At 54.4% G+C, this 21,476-nt stretch overlaps 1 protein-coding gene across 1 annotated transcript in view; it reads right to left on the bottom strand.

Annotated features, from left to right (window-relative positions):
• SMUG1 (single-strand-selective monofunctional uracil-DNA glycosylase 1) overlaps positions 1–9,871 on the bottom strand; it is a 29,031-nt gene extending 19,160 nt beyond the window's left edge. Inside the window, exons 1-2 of the mRNA XM_045466799.1 lie at positions 9,861–9,871; positions 1,886–1,889 (exon numbers count right to left, since the gene is read on the bottom strand). The gene's annotated coding sequence lies outside the window, so the exon portion shown is untranslated. The remainder of the gene's footprint in view (positions 1–1,885; positions 1,890–9,860) is intronic.
• Between the last annotated feature and the right edge of the window lie 11,605 nt (positions 9,872–21,476).

Below are 21,476 nucleotides of genomic sequence, written 5' to 3' on the forward strand. Positions count from 1 at the left end.
GACCACCAAGCCCTCCCCCAACATCCATGAAGAGGTCAGGTATAGAGTCACCCCATAGGGACTTGGGGGGGGGGGTGTGAAGAAGAGGAACTAGGGAGAGGAAGAGGGTCATAAACCTGGACAGAGACCAGGCTTCCTCCTGGACCCACAGCCCCCTTCCAGGACTGCTCCCTTTGGCTATTTGGAAGTTCTTCCAGGCATCTAACCTCAATCCTTCCAGCTGGGATTGGAGAGGCTGGCTCCATTATTCTGGCTCTTTGCCTTGGTCATAAACCAAACAATTCTGAAACCTGAAGAGGAAGGAAGGATGGATGAGAGGGAGGGAGCAGGAGGCAAGGGGGAGTCAGATAAGACAGGTGAGAGTCGGCAAGGTGGTGTTTCAGACCCTCTCTCCTCCCCATCTATGAGGAAGGAGCAAGGAATATTGGACACCGCTTGGAGGAGGGACTTGGCGCAAACGACAGGGTCGTTTGGGGACACTGGGGCCAGGTCGATGAGGACATCCTCTGAAAATATTTTAGATTATTAGAAACTGGAAATGACAGGACAAGAGAGGAAAGGAAGAGGAAGGGGACACAGCAGGAGATGGAAAAGGGAAGTGTCTCGTCCACAAAGAGAAACCAGCACAGAGAGAGTGGAGAAAAAAGCCACAGGCCTGAAGCGGGGACCTACGGAGCTCAGGATTGTCTCACTTAACAGCTCCGGTCTTTCTTTCCTGGGTTTCCTTTCCTGGGGCCAATAGTGCCTGTCGGGGATCTAAGCGAATGCAGCCAATATCCAGCACTGTCAAGAGTCGAGCACAGGGGCGCCTGGGTGGCGCAGTCGGTTAAGCGCCCGACTTCAGCCAGGTCACGATCTCGCGGTCCGTGAGTTCGAGCCCCGCGTCGGGCTCTGGGCGATGGCTCAGAGCCTGGAGCCTGTTTCCAATTCTGTGTCTCCCTCTCTCTCTGCCCCTCCCCCGTTCATGCTCTCTCTCTGTCCCAAAAATCAATAAACGTTGAAAAAAAAATTAAAAAAAAAAAAAAAGAGTCGAGCACAGTGCTTCCTCCCAATTACAGGCCAGCGAGTGAATCAGGGAGGTCCTCCAGCCTCCTAGCTCCACGACCCATCGCTGGCTGCCTATCAGGTCCATGGCAGGCTTAGGGGAACAGGACTAGGTCCAGACCCCAGAGCTCCTGGATAAGAGGGGCCCGGGAATCTGGATTCTAACCAGCACCCCCCCACACACACCAAACCCCCAGTGTTTCTGAGTCAGCACCTGAGAACTGCTGACTTCGTCTCACACTATCATTTTTCAGGGAAAGGAAATGACGCCCCGAGAAGCACAGCCACCTGCCCAGGTCACCGGCTGCACACTGGACCCCACACGTGCAGGCAGGGAGGGCCTCTCACTTCTCCGTGCTTCCTCAGTCCCCGACTCCAGGAAAGATCTTCCTGGCCTTGCCTCTCAGTCCTGATGTTGCTGAGGCCTCCTTTCCACTCTCTAGTGAGGAACAGACCCCTTCTCTTTCTTCACCAGCATCTGAGTTGGGCCTGAGTGTGTGATGTCCATCCCGGCACCTAACACAAGGAAAGTATTCAATAGGCGTTTGTAGAATGAATGACTCCATCAGTCAATCCCTCCTGGCCTCTGCCCAGGCGGCAGAAACTTCCGTAGAGTCCCTGGGGAAAGGCCAGGAGGAGGCTTGCTTGCTCCTGTTCCCTCCAGTCTGAGTCCTACAGGAAGCCAGGAACCAGATGCCCTGGCTCCCAGTCCCTCCTCAGCCTTGTGCAGGGACCAAGAGAGAGCAGCAGGACCCCGCTCTGCTACGGGGCTTCCTTGGCGGGTGGCTGTCTCACTCATCCTCTAGATAGACATGTGAGGTCAGCAGACCCCTCCGGAGACCAGACTGTCAGTAGCATGAAAAGACCAAGGGTTATGGGTGCTCCAACCCCTGCCAAAGGCCGAGAGAGAGATCAACCTGAATATTGCCACTGAATGCAGGGGTGAAATTCTGGGGGCCCCCCTCCAGCTTGGCTTCTGCAGGAGGACCATCCCTGCCTGAATGGGACTCACCTTCCTTCTCTAGACCCTCCCAGGCAGACAGGTCCCCCTCTGCCAGCCGCAGGGGGCTTGTCCCTGCTGAAGGGCTGCTGGAGGGCACGGAGCATGGGAAGATGAGACGGAGCCAGAGAAAGGGAGAGTGGGGCTGTTGGTGCAAATTGGTCAATGACCAAAGTCACACCTGTGACTCTGGATGCTGGTGGGCTGGGATGGCGCGAGCGGATAGGGAGTAGGAAGCAGAGAGGGAGGAGAGAAGGAGAAAGAAACCAAGGCAGACGGGATGGTGCCAGGGAAAGGAGGGCAACCTGCTTCCAGGTACCTCAATTTCCCTTTCGAAGCTACTTAAGGGCTTAAGGGTTCACGCAGCCCTTCGTGGGAGCCCCCAGCCCTTTCACTGCCCAGTGGTTTGGACTCCCTGTGGATTCCTAGAGCACCCGAGGCCCTTTCAGGAAGAGCGCAGAGCACCTGACTGGGAGTCAGGGACATGGGTTTCAGTTCCACATCTGCCACGAATGTGCTTTGTAAAGTTGAGAAAGGACACCCGCCCCCCCCCCCAGGGCCTCAGTTGTCCCAGCTGCTAGAAAACAGGGCGCACCACGAGGTCTTTAAGACACCCTCCACTTCCTCCACCCTGGGACACGGGGTGGCAATGCTTAGTGATAATAGGGGGGTGGGGATGGAAAGTCCCTGAACTAAGAATCCGGACTTGTGGATCCTCCTCTTTTACAGATGGGGACACCGAGGCCCAGAGAAAGCCCATAATGCTGAGATCGGGAGGATCCATAGACCCTTAGCGCTCCACGTATGATCCATGCGCCAACAGCACGGGCACCGCTGGAAGGAGCTTACAGAAATGCGGCATCCTGGGCCTTGCCCCAGACCTCCTGAACCGGAATCTGCATTTTAAGAAGGTCCCCAGGTGATGTAAAGTTTGAGAGCGCTGTGCCAGCAAATGGCAAAGTGTGCGGGTTTCACGTGGGGCCAGACAGAGCGCAGGCAGAGGCGTGCCTCCTCTGCTTCTGTTCTCGGCAAAGTAGGGGTGATGCAACCAACCTCGCAGGGCCGTCGCGGGGATGAGAGCCCACACCTAGAGAGAAGTGTTTGGCACAGCGCTTGGCATGCGGGGAGCACTCAGCAGTCAGGGTAGCGGGGCTAGGGCTCGCGCCACTGGAGGATACGTTACGCTCAGTGCTCGGAGCTTCCTCAGGACAGCCTGGTTACCTGTTCGCTGTGTGCTCTTGGGCCAGGCCTCTGACCTTTCTGTGCCTCTGCGTCCTCATATGTAAATTGAGAGTAGTCAAGAGTGCCTCCCTGGTAAGGCTGTGGAAGGATTAAGTAGTTAAATGGTCTGATGCATGTGGCTCTACAAATGTTTTGGCTGCTATTATTACAGGAGCTCCAATCTCTGGAGATCCAGATTCTGGGGAAGAAGGCAAATCTTCATCCTGGCCATGAAGAAAAGGTTGAGGCAGAGCCTCCTGGAAGGGGAGCCAGGGGAGGAGCGGGCAGGACCGCTTCCCAGAGGCAGCCCCAGGGGCTGGGAACCGAGCAGGCCCTTGTTCTGAAGCCCAAGCTTTTGAACAGAACGGCACACACACGTAGATCGCGCCGACACGCACACGCACTAGTAAGAGCAACAGAGTGGGAGTCCGAAAGCTGTGCCACTAACTCACTGTGCAAGCCTGAACAAGTAGCTTGCCCTCTCTGGGCCTCGATCTCCTCATCTGAAGCAGAGAATTGGACCATTAGACAATGTCGGAGTCCCTTCTGGCTATAACATGCTGAGACCGTGGTTCCGGTACATTCCAAAGCACACACCTGCCCCCAAACATGTCACAACATAGTAACGGACAGGGCAAGATACCCTCCTCCCTCCCTCACCCTCACACACAGAGAGGCATGGGCAGGAGGGAAGCACCCAGGAATCAACCTGGCCTTGCCCCAGACACACACCCTCCTTGGCCCCTTCGCTCAGCAGGGCCAGGTAGCTGAGGGACATCCCTTCCTGGGCATCACACAGTCCGGGCATCTGCTGCCCCCTGCTGGCTGGAGGAGGGATGGCCGCCTGGCCCGCAGAGCCAGGCCTAGGGTGGGGACTGGTGGGGACATCCAGCATGCATCCTGTCCTTAGAGCCACCCTTCCCCTCAGCTGCTTCCCTTCCAAGATCCCAGTGAAGGCTGTGAGAAGAAATTAGAAGAAAGCCCACTGGCGCACCCGGATCCCTGGGCAGGAAGGAAAACTGGAAGAAACACGCTGATCTTTATTTTATTAACAGACAGGTAGCACTTAATAGGAGCCAGGCACTGTTCTAAGGGCTCTGCAAATATTACTTCATTTATCCTCTAATATCAGTACTAGCACTATTCCTCATTTTACAGATGAAGGGAGTGAGGCAAAAAAAAGTCGCAAAATTACACAGCCAACGGGCTCGCAGGGGTGGGTGGGGATGGGATATACCAATGCTCAGAGGGGCTGAGAGGGACCAAGTAGAGGTAGAGACACATGGACTAAGCGACAGGAACGTGGGAGGGGAGGGGGCAGGAAAGGGGTAGGGAGACAGCAGGACGGCCAGGAGAGGGAGGGGAGGGAGGCGGGCTCCCCTTTGACCCCAGGGCCCCAAAGATGCTATCAGGCCAGACGCAGGCCGGAAAATCCTTCCTGGATCCCTCCACATTCCAGCCTCTGCCCGGCTGGTTTTACAGCCTCACGGTGCGGCCGGACACTGTTTATGGCAGCCCCATTCTCCAGCTCTTGTCTCCAGGCCCCAAAGGCATCTGGCCAGGCTGAGGGAGGCTTGTGGGGGCAGGGGTCCCCCGCCCAGCCTCCCAACCCCTCCTTTGAACCCTGCTGGGTGCCGGAAGGAGGGGGCTGGGTGGGCGCCACAGGGCCCCTTCCAGGCTCCTTACTGCATGTCTGGGGAGGAGGCAGACCCCCAGGCATGGGCCACCTCCCAAGGACCACTACATCCCAGGGCTGCCAGTTCCTTGTAGTGTGACCTTGGGCACATGCCCTAACGTGATTTAACCTTTCCAAGCCTCTGTTTAGCCTTCTGTGAAATGAAAATAATAGGACCTCATGCTTATTTTGAGACTCTGACATGTTATATACAAAGTGCCAGCCCCAAACCGTAGCCAATATTATTAGCTACTATAGATTTTGTACCTAAGGCAAAAAGTAAAGATTCCCACCCTATTTAGGGTCCTAGGAATTTCCTGCTAATTCTGCCCACAAGCCAGTCCCTATGCTGCAAGCTTCCTCTGTCCTACCTCTCCTCACAGCGGGCCCCACCTCAGACCCCTCACCTCCACACCCCCGACCTGGGCTTGAGTGTGTCGCCCTCTGCTGGCAGTGGGGAGAACTGCACACTCCTCTTCCCTCTGCTACTGAGAAACCAGAAGCTTTGGAAGGAGAGGACGACCAGCCAGACCGGGAGGTTCTCCCCAGCGTTCCAAGTGTCTGGAAAAACCTCTACAGAATCCATAAAAAGATCAAGGGCAATAGAGCCCAGAGGAGTTTTGAAATTGGAGTCTAGGACTAGGATGCCTGGGTTCTTTAAAAAAATTTTTTTTAATGTTTATTTATTTTTGAGAGACAGAGAGAGACAGAGTGTGAGCGGGGGAGGGGCAGAGAGAGAGAGAGAGAGAGAAAGACACAGAATCTGAAGAGGCTCCAGGCTCTGAGCTGTCAGCACAGAGCCTGACGCGGGGCTCGAACTCACAAGCTGTGAGATCATGACCTGAGCCGATGTCAGACGCTTAGCCGACTGAGCCACCCAGGCACCCCTAGAATGCCTGGGTTCTAAGGACAAGTTGGGGCAGATGAAACGGAATGGCAGAGAAGACATGAAGGAAGGTCTTGGGGAAGGGCTTCCCAGGGATACAGAGAGATGGTTCAGGGGAAGGGAGGGAGAGAAAATACACAACACCTCCTCTGCAGCCACGTTGCAGCCTGACAAAGATGGGGGACAGGAGAGAACACGGAGAAAGAAGAATGTCCGTGCTGCCCCCCAAAGACACAGGAAAGCGGGGCTGCTAGGGATGGGCAGAGGGTTACCTTCACACACACACACACACACACACACACTGAGGATGGGAAGAGGTTAATTGAGTCTGTCTGCAGGCAAGATAAAAACTCCAGCAGAACTGGAGCTGGTTCCCTGGAGTGTCTTCCAGATAACACTCAGAACCTGGCTGAGATGAACAACTGGTGATGATAATAGGCCGCCGGGAAGAGCAAAGAACCTGCTTCCTCCACTCACATTCCTGCCCCCCCCTCCCCCCCCCCCCCCCAGTCCCTAACAGCCAGAGGGGTGGAAGTCAGACAAGAGGAAGAACTTGTAACTCTGAGACGGGCTACCTTCCCCCTTCCTGACCCCGCGGTGCTGAGAATCCCCAGATTTCCCACCCTCCGCTCACCCACCGTGCCCACTACTGTTTCGTGCAAAGGTTGGTCAATCTCAGGGGACTTTGGATGCTGCACCTTTCCTCAAAGTCGGCAACAAGTCCTTGAGCAACTTCAAGGGCTGCAGGGCTGTAGTCCCCTCTTTCTGTGCCCCTAGACCCTCCAGTAGGTCTTCCCTCCCCCCCCCCAACTCCTTTCCTGCCAGCAGGCCCCTCCCCAACACCACCACCCCCCAGCCATCAAGAATTCCAAACAAGAAGCTGGTTCCAGGCCCCGTGTTTGTGTTTATCTCAGGACAGGCTCTGTCTTGTCAGAAGCTGCCCCTGCGCCTGACCCCAGAGCTCTGCAGTGAGGATACACTGAACAGGGATGTGCAGTGGACAGGCCCTCCAGGGGGCCAGGGCTGGAGGAGTATGGGGGTCCATGTTCTCACGGCAGCCTGCTCCCCAACCAAGTAGCCTGGGCATGTAAGGCCTCTTCTCCTGAAAGGCCTTCTCACGACCCAGGGGCCCTCTACCTGGTTCCTGTTCCTCAGTAGATATCCCTCCATCCGCCCTCCCCAGACCAGGAGTCAGAGTCACCACCACCCGCCTCCAGAGCCCCCTCTCATCCCCAACATCTCCTCAAGCGGCAGGGTCCAGGTTCTCAGCCCCAGGCCCTCCCTTCCCCTGCACCCTCTCAGAGTGGGGCCTTAGGGAAGGGCCTGCAAGGAGGGCACCAAGAGGAAGAATAAACACACAGTGCATGGGAAAGAGGCTGGAGACACAAAAATGAAACTGACCCCAAGCAGGTCATAAACAAAGCGGGAGCTTCTGTAAATAGAGTGAAATTCACCCTAAACAGAAGTGAAATGGGCTATCACAGAGGGAGGCTTAAAAACAAGATCACTGACCCCTCCCCAAGTGAGTGGGGAAGGGAAGGGGACCTGGGAACACCTGACCCAGGGAGAAAGAGGATTTGGGAGAGGGACAACACGAGGAACAGGAGTTTACTGCTATCCGAAGGGGCCCAAGAGCTAAGGTAGGAGTTGATAGGATCGCTAAACAGCAAGCAGATGGAGACGATACAGGATCACTTCCTGGTGTCAAGGGCAAGTATAATCTGCCACCGCTTCCCCTTCCCTTTATTCTCCCATCTCCCCTCCCTCCAACCCCATAGGGGCAGTAGGCAGAGAGTCCCAGGAAATAACCAAAGGGAAAGATTCAGAAGCTGGGGCCCACTCCAAACCGCAGGAGAGAGGCGGTCCTGAGCAGGTAGGTTGTGCAGGGAAGAGGGCACACAAGAAATCATCAGATGCCCCAGCAAGAGAAAAGTAAGAAATACTGGAGCTGGCAGGGGTCCAAGTCCAGAGGTAAAGAACCGTTTCCATCCTGCCCTCCTCCTTCCTCTCCTCTGACTGTGTCTTACCTCGGCCTTTCTCCCTCCTCTACTTCTCTTTGGTGGCACCTACGCCATCCCAAAGCATCAGGTTCAAAGGCAAAACTTTGAGTCAATCGCAGCATTGCCCTTACATATCAACTGACCGGTCAGACTGACGTTGTGGGACATCTGGCACATTCAGGACTTGCCTCTGTCTCGGTCTCCCCATCACATCTGCCCTAGTCTCGCCGTGCCCACACACACACACACACACACACACACACACACACACACACACCTGCAAGTAAAAGTTCTCTTCGTTTCCCTTTCACCTCTGTGCGCACGTCCCTGCCTTTGTGTCCTGCAGCAGTCTGAACCCCGGAAGTGAGGAGAAGGGTGAAGTTGATGCCTGCCCTTGCAAAGGGATCCAGGTAAACCCTGTTCAGTTCCTAGTCTCCAAGCATGGGTGTGAGGGTAGGGGGAAAGTTCGGGCCTCTGAACCTTCCCAAACCTTCCCAGGGCCAGGAGAAGGTCCAGATGCTGCCAGGCCCTAGAGCCGTAACCTGCTCCACCGCTGCCCCCCCCCCCACCCCCGCCACCAATGCAATTACTATTCATAGTGCACAGCTGGGTGATTAATGACCTGATTAATAATTACTCAGGCTAATAAAATAATTAATTAATTTGGCAAGCCATTATTTATCTGTTCATCCTCAGCCTGAAACTCTGCAACTAGGAGTTTGGGAATCTCCCCTCCAGGCTCTTTCAGAAATGTGATCATTAATATGGGCAGGGAAGGGTGGGGGATGGGTCTTCTCCATCCTGAGACCCTCCCAAGGTGGGAGAGAAGAGTGCCTGAGGGCTTTCTGAGAATGCAGAAGGGCAGAAGGGCTGAAACAGACTGACCTGGCAACCTCAGGCCCTGGAAGGAGCTGACCAGGGAGGTCTGGGGGGTGGGGGTGGGGTTACCCTTTTTGCGGGGAGAGGGGGCACAATAGGGAGCTTGGTGGGGGGAGCTGAGCACCCAGGTTTGGGGAATTCGTGGATGTGTTCTCTCCAGCAAATGATTGATGACACCATTTTCAACAAATGATCTTTATCTCGCCTCTTGTCTCCCAAATTTATGATTTTGCCCCCAAGCCCCAGGCTAGACAAGCAAGGACTGAGTGAGCTCTGCGGTGGGGGTGGACTGACTTGGGGTGGGGTCCAGGAAGAAGCGGGGTATCTCTGGGTCTCTGCAGGAGGGACAAGCCTCCCCCTACCGTCTGTTTCTGGGCTTTTGAGAAATAGCCCTGCACAGAACTTAGATTTGGGTCTCCAGAGGGTCTGGAGCACCCCCCTCCCAGTAGGGAGGGGAGCAAAGAACAGGGCGAAAGAGGGACAGCTGATCTCCTGGGGTTGGGAAGGGAAGCCGAAGCCCACCCTGGTGGTGAGGGAGCCCAATCAGTCTTTAAACAGGCAGAGGTATCCCTGCCATGTTCCAGGCCCAGAGGCAGAAACAAGACATCGATTCTCCATGACTGGAGAAGCTGAAACACCAGTTGGTCATTCACCAAGCAGACCTATATTGGACTGCCAGCATGTGCAAGGACAAATAAAAACCAGACCTTGCCCTAGAGGAGCTCAAATACTTGTGGGGGAAAACAGACTTGTAAATGTCCCAGGATAAGTGCCCTAAAAAAAGAGGTGTGTATGAAATCCATGGGAGCACAAGAACATCCTGGGGGTGTCAGAGAAAAAGTCCCAGAAAGAAGGGGACATTCGAGGGGCGCCTGGGTGGTGCAGTCGGTTAAGCGTCCGACTTCAGCCAGGTCACGATCTCGCGGTCCGTGAGTTCGAGCCCCGCGTCGGGCTCTGGGCTGATGGCTCAGAGCCTGGAGCCTGTTTCCGATTCTGTGTCTCCCTCTCTCTCTGCCCCTCCCCCGTTCATGCTCTGTCTCTCTCTGTCCCAAAAATAAATAAACATTGAAAAAAAAAAAGGGGGGGACATTCGAACTGGGCTTTGAGGAATGAGTAGGAATTTGCCAAGAGAAAATGGAAAGTATGTACGGAGACTCAGAAGAGCAGGAAGTGTTTGGAGAACTGTGAGCTGGGAGGCAAGGAGGTAACCTGATGAGATGTGAAGCCAGATGGCAAAGGATGCAGGTGCCCAGAGCAGGGGAGCTACTAGAGGTTTAAGTAGAAGAGTGATCTGCACTGATTTGGGTTTTAGAAAAAGAATGTGGAAGGTGCAGAGGAGAGAAGGTAGGCAGAGGGGCCGGTTAGAAGGATGAAGCATGTCCAGGCTGGGAGATCCTGAAGGACTGACAGTGGGGATGAGGCGGTGGCCAGGGGGCTGGGAGCAGGAGGGTTGGATTTCAAGCCTCTGTAAGTCATAAAAAGGCTGTAAGCAGAGGCTGCTGAGATTTTCCTGTCTATTGCCTCCAGTCCAGCGTGTGTGCGGCGATGGCAGGAAACCTGGGACTTTAATGAACCCACACTTCCAAGGGGTGGATTGGAACTGGACCCTCCTCCTGAGAGCTGAGGAATAGAGGTAGCTAGAGCCAGGCCTGGCTAGAGGGTAGGACGTCTGGCTTCCGTCCGGTTTCAGCAGGGGGGCGTGGCCAGGAGAACGGAGGTATGCAGAAACCTGCCCAAGTGGTGACCACAGGGGAGGGGGGCGCGCGGCGGTGCCCCCGGTGGCCAGCAGAGGGCGCGCGGGAGGCGGGCCGGACCTAGCGAGGGCGGCAGCGAGTTGGGTGTACGGGCCTGGGCGCCCTCTGCTGGGAGCCGTGCCTGGAAGCCGCGACTCGGTTCTCCTACTGTGGGGTCTCCCATTCCAGGTTTCTGGGGCTGCACCCAGAATCCCGCAGAAAACTAGCGTCCTACCCTGGAGAATCGGATCCTAGGTCTGGGACGGTCAGTTCTGGGGACCACCCGTCTCATTCTTGGGTTCCCTGTCTAGCATCGCCAACAGTGGGCTCTCCAGCTTTTGCCTTGATCGCCTCCAAGGACCGGGACGGGACCCGGCACCTCCCAAAGCCTCAACTTGTGTGTGTGACCTATGCCAATGCACGGCGGGTCTGCGCCGCTTGAGCTCCCACAGCTCACAATTTGCATAAAACAAAATGCTTTGGGGCGCCTGGGTGGCGCAGTCGGCTAAGCGTCCGACTTCAGCTCAGGTCACGATCCTGCAGTTCGTGGGTTCGAGCCCCGCGTCGGGCTCTGTGCTAACAGCTCAGAGCCTGGAGCCTGTTTCAGATTCTGTGTCTCCCTCTCTCTCTGACCCTCCCCCGTTCATGCTCTATCTCTCTCTGTCTCAAAAATAAATAAACGTTAAAAAAAAAAATGCTATCACTTTCATTGCTTCACAAAGTCCTCCTTTCAACCGCCTGGAAAGTGAACAGGACAGGATTACATCCTCATGTCACAGATGAGGAAATGGAGGCTTCAAACCGAGGTCACACGGTCAGTAAGTGCAAGACTTAAAACCAGGCCTCCCCCGCCCCCCCCCCCCGGCTATATTTGTGTCCCTACTGTGTGCTGATCGAGGTGTGGTCCCAGTTCACAGATGAAGGGTCACCCAGGGAAACAAACTGGAGGAGTTAGAGGACTCCTGGTCTGCCTGGCACGAGTAGCGAGAGCTTCCTGAAAGACCCCTTCCCTAGGGGACCAGAGTGGACATTTCAGGCGGTGCCCTGCGCGTGTCAAAGTGGTGGGAGGGCGGGTGAGGTGCCACCGGAGCCCACGTGCAAATACCTCTGAGGAGGTCTGAGCCCCGGCGGGCGGGCGGTCGGAGACTCGGGCTCATCCAGACACTGCTTGTCCCATCCGGTTGAGGTTGGGCCCCCGGCAAGCCTCGGGCAAGGGGCGAGGTAGGGGGGCTGGTCTCTGGGCCACCCGGGAGTCTGTCCCGGTGGGCGGTCAGAGTGAGAGCACCTGGTGGGACACGGCCTACCACTCGAGCCCCGCAGCCTCTTCCGTGGGGGGAAGGGCAGCCGCCTCCATCTAGGTTTCTTCTGCCTGCGTCTAACCTTTAACTTTCTATATTCTCTCTCCTGTCCCCACGTGCCCCACCACCGCTGTCGGGGGTTTCAGGTAACTCGCCTCCAGCCCCGAGAACGACGTCGTCCTTCCCTCACACGACCACCACTCCCTGTCTGATTCCAACGGGGAAGTCCTGCTTAGTGTCTGACCACCATTCCTCCTGCTGCAGCTGTAGCTCAACCTGACAAATTCTGTCCCCACGGAAGAAAGTGAGTGCTTTAACTTTCTTCCTCTTGGCTAATTAATGCAAACCTCCAGCCCTCAACCACGCTGACATCCCATTTCCCCTTCCTGACGAGGCCTTCTTTAGGGGCCGATTTTTTTTTTTTTTTTTCCCTCCTGCCTTTCATTGTCAAGGTAATCCAAGGCTGTTTTCTGATTGGCTGCCCCCTCCCTTCCAATTTCTCCATCTCAGTACAGTACCTCCCCAACGGTACGAATATCCAAGTCCCACGCGCCAGGGCCCATAGATGGCCTCAGTTTCTCCGGGGAGGGAATGGCCCCGCCTCTGTGGAGCCCTCCCGTTTTGTGAGAGTCCTGCTCAACCGCATCTAGGTCATCTCGTCCTCCCCCAGCTACTGAACAGGACACCGCCACCACATTCATTCACCTCAAAACCATTTATTGAGCGCCTACTATGTGTCCAACCCGAGTTCCTCGCCTCGACTCCCAGCCCTCTGGCTGCTCCCTGGGCTTAAAGGAAGAAGCAGGAGATCCAGGAGCGCCGGTCTCCAGTCCGGAGCGCGGGGTAAGAGAGCTGAAGGTCGTCCGCGACTGGGTGAAGCCACCGGGGTAGGGAGGGGGTGGTCGGAAGCCTGCGGGTCTGATGCCCGGGGATCGCAGTCTAGAGGACACTGCACCGGGGAGCCCCCGCCAGCGCTCGACCCAGGCGCAGGATTCCCATTCTTAGCGCAAGGAAGACCCCTTGTGGCTGCTGTGGGAAGAGCCAGCAAGGAAAGGGCCAGAGCGGAGATGGCAGTCCCCAACCCAGAGTCCCTTCTAGGTCTAGCCTGGGGTAAAGACTTGTTCCCCCGAGGTGGGGGGGGGGGGGGGTAGGCTTGGTGGCTAGCTGTGCCTAGTAATCCTTCGCCCCATTCCCACACCCTCAAAGCCCAACAAGTGGGATTTACGGAATAGAGTCTTCTCGCCAAATCATGAGAAATAACACAGAAACCGTAGCAAGTGTGACTGTGGTTAGACTTCCGGAAGGAGTTCTCTAGAAGTGGATGGGAAGCAGAAGGACAGATCGCAAAGAAGGAATGAAAGAAGACAGGCTTTCGGACCCTCCCCTTCCCTGAGAGAGACCTCTCTGAGGCTGGGGAGGGTGTGGGATATCATCCCCTGCCCAGCGGCTCCTTCCGGTTCACAGACGGGAAAGGAAGCTCTCGCCAGCAGGCGGGCTCAGGTAGTGCCGGCGCTGCCTGGGGCCGTCCCTCTAACCACACCTGAGGCTGGGGGGTGGGGTGGTTGCACAAGGTCACCATGGGCACAGGGAGGGGACCCCACGCTCGTTACAAGAGACTGTCAGGGTCCGGAGACGGGACCTTCTGGGCAGGGAAGATGCCTCCCACCCCATGTCTGAACTCCTTTGGGGAGCGGAAGAGCCCTAACGACGCCGCGCCCCTTCCCCCAGCCTTTGAAGCCGCCAGCAACCGGGCTCGGGCAGTGTGCATTTGCATATATTTGCATACCCAGTTGCGCACAGCTGCATCCGGCTTCGGGCCATAAATTCGTGGCGGGCGGCTCCGGGCAAGCGGGCCCCACGCGGGGCGGGCGCTCTCTCCACACCCGGTCGCCGCCCCTGTTGGACGCCCCGGGTGCCGGCGGGTTCTCACGGCTCCCGGCGCTGCGGCCGGCGCAGCCCTGCCCTTCCCGCCTTCCCCCACCCCCGCTCGCGCCACCTCCTGGGCTTCTGTCTGCGTCGCACTGCCGCAGGCCAAGCCTGAAACCCCTGTTCCCGGTTCCTTCGGCTCTCTGGGACTCGATCGGCTCCTTGTGTCCTGAATGTATTCACCTGTCTCTGCGGCTTTCGGACCAGGGGCTTCTGGCCAGATTTTCCCGCCGGCGCCAGTGTGTCGTCTCCTAGGTGGTAGTCCTGCCTCCGGGGGTCCCTTGCTGAAAAACAGGTCTGATCGCGGTCGAGAGCTTAAAACTCCGTGGACTCCTGAGGCTAGCAGAATAGAGCTTATATTTTTCACTCGTGCCAAGGGAAAGCCCCTCACATTTTGCCAGCGTCTCTTTTTAGCTTAGCCTCATCACTTGCATTGTAGCCAGACCCAGGCACACAAAACTGCAGGGGATCCATTAAACTCATGAGCGCTCCCTCAGCCTGGCCTTTCCCAGTGCCACGTTTCCACCTGGACTGCCCCTCCCTGTTGTTTGTTTGACAAACACGCCTAAATGGGTGCTAAAGCGTTCCCTTCTCTGGGGAGAGCTCCTTAAGTTCTCTCATCTCTGGAAACTTTTAATGATATCTCCCACATACACGTTTGGGTAGCTGCACCCACCAGATTGCGGGGTCCTCTCAGTTAAGACAGAAACCATGTCTGTTCATTGCTGTGTCCCAGTTCTGAAGCACACAACTTGACACCCAGGAGATGCTCAGAAATACTGAATGAGGAAGGAAGGAAGGAAGGAAGGAAGGAAGGAAGGAAGGAAGGAAGGAAGGAAGGAAGGAAGCTTGTGATTCTCCCAGGCACTCTGTATGTGTGGAATATGACACACATAGACACTCAGGACTCTTCTGAGTGCCATCCCTTACATGATATCTGTGAGCCCACAGGAGAGTCCCTCCTCCCTCTCCAGTTCCTTTTTGGTCCAAACACCCTAAGATTGTGAGAGGTGAGAAACCAGGAGGATGAGTGGAGAGTTGGTGCAGTGAGAGAGCACTGGACTCAGAGTCCAGAGATTTAGGGTCAAACTCTATTGCTGCTTGACCTTGGAAAAGCAACTTCCTTCCTCTGAAGCTATCTCCTCAACTGGGAATCATGAAAATAATATTGACCACTTAATAGGGACTTCATAATGATTGAACGCAATATTTCAGGAAATGCTCGCTACGTTTCATTGCAGGCAGATGATACGAGGATCCATCTTGCCCCTTCCCTTGGGGAGGAGAGCACCTCCAGTAATGATCCCACTTAAAAAAGTGTAAAGGACCAAGGTTTCCAGGGCCTCGGATTTCACCAGTAAGCATTCTGCCAGAACCTGTGGGACAGCAAGACATTTACCCTGAAGGGTGGAAGGCCTACCTACTTATGGGCTTGATGGTCCTCACTGCTGTTCCCTCGATGGCTACCAGGGGGCAGCAAAAAACCCCAAATCACCTCAGACTGCCTGACACCTTAGAGAGGCAGGAGACCCTTCTGGGCCATCTTCTGAAAACTGCCTGAATCAGCGTCCCCAGCCCCCTCTGCTGTTGTTACCGTCCCTTCCCTGGCTTGTCTTGGTGTGCTTCCCCTCCCCTCACCCGATCCCCGCCCCCCCCCCACCCGTGCCTCCTGTTTTTTCCTGTGGCTTTGCAGCTCCCTTGGCCCATCTATAGCAGGCTCCTCCACACCCAATTGCCCATCCTGCCCTTGATTTTGAACAATTTTGCATTCAGTAGGCATCCCAGCATTGGGAAGGACACAGGCAAAAAACTTCTGGGAACAGAACACAGTGGGGAATTCTGGGGAAGGCAGAGTTGGGTTCCGGACCCAGCTCTTACCACTAATCGACTGACGCCTGGGACAGATCGCAAAGGGTGTAACTCTGAGTTGTGAAGTGTAAATGCATTCAATGCATGGAAAGCTCTTTCTGCTGGATGCTTGTCTTGTTAAATGTTGGTCCCTCTGACTCTGCCCAGGGTTCACCCTACCTCAGGCCGGAGCCTCCCTCATACCAGCCCTATTTCCCATCTGGTCTCAACTTTCTTGATGACAAGACCCTTCTTTGTTGTTCTTCTTCCTAACATTTTTTATTTATTTTATTATCTATTTTATTTCAGAGAGAGAGAAAACGTGTGTGCAAGCGGAAGAGAGAGGAAGAGGGAGAGAGAATCTTAAGCAGGCTCTGTGCTCCGGCATGGGGCTCGATCCCATGACCTTGCAATCAGGACCTGAGCAGAAATCAAGAGTCAGACGCTCAACGGACTGAGCCGCCCAGGAGCCCCAAGACCCTTCATTCTTAACACTGACTTTCCATTGGATACATACACCAGGTCCTATCCCATCAGGAGATGCAGCCTGGATTCAGCTTCACACCAGAGAGGGGTGTGCCCAACATGGAGGGAATTCACATAGGGCTCCAACCCACTCCCACCCACAGAGCCCCAAACAGGCATTTTCTGGGCGAGACAACCAGCAACTCTGTTACCTTACAGGAGGCCGTATGTGTGCCTGCATGTGTGTCAAGGATTGTGACATCCATGAGCCTGGGCATCACTGGAATGCCCTGCCCTCTCCTCCCGCTCCCCCAGACAGGAGGGCTTGCTGAAATTGACCCTGTTAAGACTCTCATCACCTTCCTTTGGTTGTCGTGGTGCCCAGGAGGTGCCTGGACACCACCCAGGTGCCCCTCCCTCATGCAGTGCCTTTTCCCCCTCTCCCTACATACCTCACCTTTCTTACTTTTCTGTTTCCTCTTTTCTTTCCCTCTCCCTTTATGCACCCACTCTTTCTCCTCCCATTTCCTCTCTCCTCTTCCTTCTGAGGTTGGTCTCTTCCCATCCTTCTCACCCTCCAGAAATCCTATCCTTTCTCCATCTCAAATGCTTTTCACCTGTTCCCCTCAGGGAGCTCTTCATCATCTTCCTCCAATTCCCTGGCCCTGTCCTCTGTGCTTCCCCACCAGGGCCCTAATGATTTATGAGCCATTTTTTGGAGATCCCAAACTCAGAAACCGCCTTCTGATGCTTCAAGGAACATAATGCGCAAACTCCACCGCGGGGACAGCCTCGGTGATAAGGGTATTGAGAGCAGGGCAGTCCTGTGCAGAAAGTAGGACTGTGGAGCTGGGGCCAGAGCTGGACAGTCTGGGCAGTGAAGGTCTTGCCAAACAGTGTTGGGTATTCTCGGAGAGTTTCACCCCTGTTGGTGATGACGAAGACAAGTCCAATCTCTCTTGGTGTCACATCATGTCATTCTTTAAATTATGTTCACATCCTTATTCACCGTTCATCCTTCAGAAAGTCTGTAATGACTACTCCCCAAGCACCAACTATGTCTTAGACCGTGAGCTCCAGAAGGCAGGGATGACACGGAACTCCCATCGATAAAACTCTTGGCTTTGAGAGCTCTCCAGGATGCTCAGGAGGAGGCAACGGAGGGCATGTGGGTACAGGGGAGACAGAAATAACTGAGGTGCAGAGATATAGATCCGGGGGTCATGAGCAGTCGTGCTTATCATAAGCAGTGGCTGAAATGGTGAGAGTGGATGAACTATCTCAGGAGGAGGAAACAGTGCGATGAGAACAAGAGCTAAGAGGGGAATCCTTGGAACCACCACTATTTCAGTGGTAAGAGGCTGAGATAAAACGGCCAGAGGGGTAGGAGGGGGGCCTTGCAGACCCTGGATCCTGCTAGAATCCATACCTAGTACCTTCACGATCATTTTAAACAGTAATTGTTACCAATACATAGTGCTCTGGAACTATTTTATGATGTTAAGTGAAAAAACAAAAAACAGAGTGGTCCACACACTACATAAAAACAAGAATTTGTCTCATATAGGGGCACCTGGGTGGCCCAGTCGGTAAGTGTCTGACTCTTGATTTCAGCTCAGGTCATGATCTCATGGTTGGGAGATAGGACCCCGTGTAGGACTCTGAGTTGGAGCACCGAGCCTGCGCCTGCGGGGGATTCTCTCCCTCTCTCTGCCCCTCCCCAGCTCGTGCATATGTGCCCCGCCCCCCAATAAATACGTTTTTTTAGAAAAGAGAGAATTTGTCTCATATGGACAAAATCTGGTCGAGCACACACACAAACATCAACATGTATTCATTATATTAACATGACAGAATTACACTTTTCCCAATGTTTCCTTATATCAATCTTTTATTATAATAAAAGACAAACTATTTTGTGGAAAATGAAATCATTATTCAACATTTGAGGCGAGTACCCCCCCCCCATGCCAGGAAACTGATACCCAGAAGGGGAAATTAATTTGCCCAATATCACACAGCCTATGAATGACGAAGCCTGACTTGAACTTTCACTTAATGATCCCCCCCCACCTCGTAGTGGGGCTGTTCTGGGCTGGTGCTTCGGCTAATTCTGGAATGAGGTCAGTTGTGAGCTTCTATTGCTTCCTGACCTCTCTCAGCGCACACTTTAGCCGGCCACTCTTCGTGTGTTTGGCCTTCCAATAGCACGCTCTCCCTGAGGCCCTCTCTGCCTCCCTGCCTTTCCACCTGAATGGACACAGTGCCTGCAATTTTCTGCTTCTGATCTGTATGGCTGTCCTGGTGCAGAGCTAAGAGCAGCTTTCGTTTGCCTCCTCCACTAGAGGATTTCTTCCTCCTGGCCCAGAGAAGCCCGCACAGCACCTTCCAAGGCCTATCCCGGGTGTGCAATCCAAAGCACCTTTCCATCATATTCATCAACCAAGTTGAGGATTATCTGCTACCTTGAATTACCTAGGTAGGCCATTGCTTCCCCTCCATTAGATGCAACTTGGACCCAGTGGGGTTTCATGGATTCACATGAGCACAGTGTATTTTTTGAATTCTCATAGACACACAGACCTACCATTTCTTTGGGAGGAAGGGGGAGCTGTGTGCCCCAGCTCCTCTTCGGAGACAGCAATAGCTACTCAGTTCTGAGGAGTTTCTAAGGCACATTAGGGTTCCCCCCTCTGCGGCCCATGAGACACCTGTACTGCCAACCCCCAGTCTCCCCTCCCCCATACACGGTCCCCCTCATACACTTCCTGAGACCACTTGAAGCGGGATTGGGGATTGAGGGAAGGAAATATCAAGATTCCAGGCCCTCCACCCCCCACAGCACGGTAGAAATGAAAGCCCTTCAGCATTGCTGCCAAAGGGCCTCCTGAAGTGATCAAAATATATTTTAGGTTTTCAGGGCACTCGTCCAGTTCAGAGCAAAGACTATTCTAACTCAGAACACATGAGGGTAAATGCTAAGTTGATTCATTGCCCAGAGCTCTTCAGAAGTGAAGTGCCAGCCGTCTGTATCTGGGTGAAGAAGACATTTTGCCTGGAGCAGAGAACGCGGCCTTGCAGGCCCCTCTGTAAGCTTGCACACCCCTCGCATCTGGGTTCTGGCACACACACGCCCCCCGCGCCCCCCCACCCCAGCGTCTGTTCCTCCAAGCCCCTCATCCCCCACCCTTCCTCATTTCATTCCACTCTCCCAGTTTCTCACGGGGACAACCTTGTACCTCCTTCTCTCCCTCTTCCGTGTCCTCTAACCGAGCAATGTTGTCCCTAGCCACACCTGACCCAGCTCCTTAATCCAAACTGGAAAGCCTCTTCTCTGCCTTGAGTGAAAAAAGCAAGGTGGGTGTGAATACACTCGATCACTCACTCTCCCTCACTTCCCTCTATCAGCAGGCTGGGCCTGCCTTTTAGGGGTGGTGGAGAGAATCAGGGAAATGGTTTCTACCTGCCCCCATGATCCCTTAGGTTGATGAGTGGGGCAACAAGAAACTTCCAGTGGAAGGAAGTTTTTATTCCTATGTTGAAAGGCAGGCAAAATTCAGACAGAAACAAGGAAGGATCCAGTTGGTTTAGCCGGACTGCAATCCGGTCTCCAATCACCTCGAGGAGGGTTATGAAATTACCAAGTGATTATCTTAACATTTTTAACAGAAAATTACCACACAGAGAACAGACTCCGTTTTTGTGGGGATGACAAGGGTCTCTCTCACATACAAAATCATGAACAACCCAATTAAAAATGGGAACTGCTTTTCAAGGTTAAGAGTCCCTGTTTTAGACATCATTGCTGAGAGAAATCAGGAGGGTTGAGGATGGAGAGATGCTTCAGTCCCCAAGAAGAGAAGGACTCCCCTTCCCCCCCCCCACCTGCAAAGTGGAAGAGGGGGAAAAAATCTGTATTTTACTTTCTCTCTCAATTTCTTCCTGTGAGCTTTCTTATTAGCTGTGTATTCCTAGAGACAGGGAAATAAAAATGGGGAGAGGAGAAAAGGGAAAAACAGTAACTGAGAAAGGACAATGAGCAGGAGAAAAAGGAAGAAGGAAGAAGGGCAGAGAAAAGATGGAAAGAAGGGGCATCCTCTGTATCCTGGTCTCAAAGCAGGAGAGGTTTTTCCCACCCTCCACAGCACCTTTGAGAGGCAAGTAGCCAGACTTGCTCTCTCCTGGGAGCATCGTGGCGGCTCTGTCCCCTCTACCTCCCAGGTCCCTGTGCAGATAAGACCAGAAAGGTGAGAAGGGAACTAGGGGAAGGGGGGCACATGACAGAGGACAAAGGCGCTGTCAGGCCCAGGTCTCTGGGAGTTGAAACGTAAGGCAGCAGAAGGTTCCAATGTTGGGCAGAGGGATCGGGGGGAACAGGCGGCAGAGAGGTGCTGCGTGGTTGTTGGAAACAGAAGGAAGGAACGGTCCATCCTGGGCGCACACAGCATAGGCAAGGGCTTCAGTTCATCTGTCCTCCTCTCCAGAGCTGCAGATCTCACCTGCCCCTGCCCCCGCCCCCGCCCCCACCCTCGCTGCAGACCTAGAAGCTGAATTTTCTCGCTGTAGCCAGCAGCTACCGGCCGGCCGGCTTCCTTCCCCAGAAAACAGCAGCAGCAGGAAGGGGGAAGAAAGGAAGGAGTGCAGTGATAATCCCAAACCTTTGCATCTCAGCAGCCCCCAAATTTATAAGCCAGCCCAATTCTCAGCCTCTCTTCCTCTCTCCCTGGCTCATAACCAAATGATCACACAAGGCTTTTCTGAGAAAAGGCATGAGGTATCGCCTCTCCCCATCTGGGAGGGAGCATCACATTATACACAGAAAGAGATGCACCTGTTTCCAGAGGTGGCATGGGGTAGAGAGAGCTCATAAAGAGTCCCAGATTGTTGCAAGAAAGATAATAATTTGATGGGGTTGAAATTAAATGTCCAAATTGAGGCTGCTTATGAAATTTAAACGGGTGGGGAGAACATGGGGTGGGGAGACCAGAAATGAGAAGGAAAAAGACAAAGAAAGAGAAAAACACACACGATACAGTAGACAAAGGGGAGAAACCATAAAAAACACAGACACACAAATAAAGACAGAAGCTGAGAGAGGAGGGAGCCGGCACCTGGAAAGCAAGATGTTACAGCTGCAGAGGGGGTGGGGGAAGTAGGAGAGCAGAGGCAGGGAAAGAGGAAACAAAGGCCGAGGAGCCAAGGACCAGACCTTTCCCCTCCCACGCCTTCAGCCCATCCCCAACTGTAAGCAGGAGGGTTCAAGAGGTTTCTCACTTGGTCTTTACCTGCCCCCCATCTCTGCCAGAGTAAGAATCCCCAGTGCCTGCATGGCACGCTCACCACACCAGCTGGCCCCAGCTTTTGCCTTGTGCCCCCACCCTCCTCCACGGGTCACTTGGGTAGCAGCTTGGCATGTCCTCAGGATGTAATGGGTTCCCCTCTTGCATATGCTCACGTGCAGCAGCCCTCGACAACCGGGGCTCCCGCTCCCCTCCAAAGGT

Source organism: Leopardus geoffroyi, chromosome B4 (assembly GCF_018350155.1).
Source record: "Leopardus geoffroyi isolate Oge1 chromosome B4, O.geoffroyi_Oge1_pat1.0, whole genome shotgun sequence".
NCBI lineage: Eukaryota > Metazoa > Chordata > Mammalia > Carnivora > Felidae > Leopardus > Leopardus geoffroyi.